The sequence below is a fragment of the Pyrus communis genome, chromosome 15 (genome assembly GCF_963583255.1).
Source record: "Pyrus communis chromosome 15, drPyrComm1.1, whole genome shotgun sequence".
NCBI lineage: Eukaryota > Viridiplantae > Streptophyta > Magnoliopsida > Rosales > Rosaceae > Pyrus > Pyrus communis.
Window position 1 is genome coordinate 16374489 of NC_084817.1, and position 2500 is coordinate 16376988.

The 2500-nt window shown below is 39.3% G+C and overlaps 8 non-coding genes across 8 annotated transcripts; all 8 read right to left on the reverse strand.

The window, feature by feature from the left end:
- Positions 1-166: 166 nt before the first annotated feature.
- LOC137718932 (5S ribosomal RNA) lies at positions 167-285 on the reverse strand. Its single transcript, XR_011066010.1, has one exon. It is a non-coding gene; the product is annotated as a 5S ribosomal RNA (ribosomal RNA).
- Positions 286-501: 216 nt separating this feature from the next.
- Positions 502-620, reverse strand: LOC137719024 (5S ribosomal RNA). The gene has a single exon (XR_011066098.1). It is a non-coding gene; the product is annotated as a 5S ribosomal RNA (ribosomal RNA).
- A 173-nt stretch (positions 621-793) lies between these two features.
- LOC137718934 (5S ribosomal RNA) lies at positions 794-912 on the reverse strand. Its single transcript, XR_011066012.1, has one exon. It is a non-coding gene; the product is annotated as a 5S ribosomal RNA (ribosomal RNA).
- A 216-nt stretch (positions 913-1128) lies between these two features.
- On the reverse strand, positions 1129-1247 carry LOC137719025 (5S ribosomal RNA). The gene has a single exon (XR_011066099.1). It is a non-coding gene; the product is annotated as a 5S ribosomal RNA (ribosomal RNA).
- Positions 1248-1420: 173 nt separating this feature from the next.
- Positions 1421-1539, reverse strand: LOC137719269 (5S ribosomal RNA). Its single transcript, XR_011066327.1, has one exon. It is a non-coding gene; the product is annotated as a 5S ribosomal RNA (ribosomal RNA).
- A 173-nt stretch (positions 1540-1712) lies between these two features.
- Positions 1713-1831, reverse strand: LOC137718935 (5S ribosomal RNA). Its single transcript, XR_011066013.1, has one exon. It is a non-coding gene; the product is annotated as a 5S ribosomal RNA (ribosomal RNA).
- Positions 1832-2046: 215 nt separating this feature from the next.
- On the reverse strand, positions 2047-2165 carry LOC137719080 (5S ribosomal RNA). The gene has a single exon (XR_011066150.1). It is a non-coding gene; the product is annotated as a 5S ribosomal RNA (ribosomal RNA).
- A 185-nt stretch (positions 2166-2350) lies between these two features.
- On the reverse strand, positions 2351-2469 carry LOC137718936 (5S ribosomal RNA). Its single transcript, XR_011066014.1, has one exon. It is a non-coding gene; the product is annotated as a 5S ribosomal RNA (ribosomal RNA).
- Between the last annotated feature and the right edge of the window lie 31 nt (positions 2470-2500).

Here is a 2500-nt window from a genome sequence, read left to right on the forward strand (position 1 = left end):
ACGACTTGTAATTCTATTTAACCATTTCTTTGCCGTTTGCACGAATTTCAAAAAAAAAACAAATAAAATTACTACTACCACACTATTTCTTTCATCTCCCAAGCACGACGTTCGGTTATATACGACGCGCTTCCCCAAAAGAAAAAAAAGAAAAAAAAAAGATTGGGGGATGCAACACGAGGACTTCCCAGGAGGTCACCCATCCTAGTACTACTCTCGCCCAAACTCGCTTAACTTCGGAGTTCTGATGGGATCCGGTGCATGTGAGTTGGTATGATCGCATCCGTTAGTCTACGACTTGTAATTCTATTTAATCATTTCTTTGCCGTTTGCACGAATTTCAAAAAAAAAAACAAATAAAATTACTACTACCACTCTATTTCTTTCATCTACCAAGCACGACGTTCGGTTATATACGACGCGCTTCCCCCAAAAAAAAAAAGAAAAAAAAAAGAAAAAAAAAAGAAAAAAAAAAAAAAAAAAAGAAAATAAAAAGATTGGGGGATGCAACACGAGGACTTCCCAAGAGGTCACCCATCCTAGTACTACTCTCGCCCAAACTCGCTTAACTTCGGAGTTCTGATGGGATCCGGTGCATGTGAGTTGGTATGATCGCATCCGTTAGTCTACGACTTGTAATTCTATTTAACCATTTCTTTGCCGTTTGCACGAATTTCAAAAAAAAACAAATAAAATTACTACTACCACTCTATTTCTTTCATCTCCCAAGCACGACGTTCGGTTATATACGACGCGCTTCCCCAAAAGAAAAAAAAGAAAAAAAAAAGATTGGGGGATGCAACACGAGGACTTCCCAGGAGGTCACCCATCCTAGTACTACTCTCGCCCAAACTCGCTTAACTTCGGAGTTCTGATGGGATCCGGTGCATGTGAGTTGGTATGATCGCATCCGTTAGTCTACGACTTGTAATTCTATTTAATCATTTCTTTGCCGTTTGCACGAATTTCAAAAAAAAAACAAATAAAATTACTACTACCACTCTATTTCTTTCATCTACCAAGCACGACGTTCGGTTATATACGACGCGCTTCCCCCAAAAGAAAAAAGAAAAAAAAAAGAAAAAAAAAAGAAAAAAAAAAAAAAAAAAAAGAAAATAAAAAGATTGGGGGATGCAACACGAGGACTTCCCAAGAGGTCACCCATCCTAGTACTACTCTCGCCCAAACTCGCTTAACTTCGGAGTTCTGATGGGATCCGGTGCATGTGAGTTGGTATGATCGCATCCGTTAGTCTACGACTTGTAATTCTATTTAACCATTTCTTTGCCGTTTGCACGAATTTCAAAAAAAAACAAAATAAAATTACTACTACCACTCTATTTCTTTCATCTCCCAAGCACGACGTTCGGTTATATACGACGCGCTTCCCCAAAAAAAAAAAAGAAAAAAAAAAGATTGGGGGATGCAACACGACGACTTCCCAGGAGGTCACCCATCCTAGTACTACTCTCGCCCAAACTCGCTTAACTTCGGAGTTCTGATGAGATCCGGTGCATGTGAGTTGGTATGATCGCATCCGTTAGTCTACGACTTGTAATTCTATTTAACCATTTCTTTGCCGTTTGCACGAATTTCAAAAAAAAAACAAATAAAATTACTACTACCACTCTATTTCTTTCATCTCCCAAGCACGACGTTCGGTTATATACGACGCGCTTCCCCAAAAAAAAAAAAGAAAAAAAAAAGATTGGGGGATGCAACACGAGGACTTCCCAGGAGGTCACCCATCCTAGTACTACTCTCGCCCAAACTCGCTTAACTTCGGAGTTCTGATGGGATCCGGTGCATGTGAGTTGGTATGATCGCATCCGTTAGTCTACGACTTGTAATTCTATTTAATCATTTCTTTGCCGTTTGCACGAATTTCAAAAAAAAAACAAAGAAAATTACTACTACCACTCTATTTCTTTCATCCACCAAGCACGACGTTCGGTTATATACGACGCGCTTCCCCCAAAAAAAAAAAGAAAAAAAAAAGAAAAAAAAAGAAAAAAAAAAAAAAAAAAAAGAAAAAAAAAAGATTGGGGGATGCAACACGAGGACTTCCCAGGAGGTCACCCATCCTAGTACTACTCTCGCCCAAACTCGCTTAACTTCGGAGTTCTGATGGGATCCAGTGCATGTGAGTTGGTATGATCGCATCCGTTAGTCTACGACTTGTAATTCTATTTAACTATTTCTTTGCCGTTTGCACGAATTTCAAAAAAAAAACAAATAAAATTACTACTACCACTCTATTTCTTTCATCTCCCAAGCACGACGTTCGGTTATATACGACGCGCTTCCCCAAAAAAAAAAAACAAAAAAAAAAGAAAAAAAAAAAGATTGGGGGATGCAACACGAGGACTTCCCAGGAGGTCACCCATCCTAGTACTACTCTCGCCCAAACTCGCTTAACTTCGGAGTTCTGATGGGATCCGGTGCATGTGAGTTGGTATGATCGCATCCGTTAGTCTACGACTTGTAATTCTATTTAACC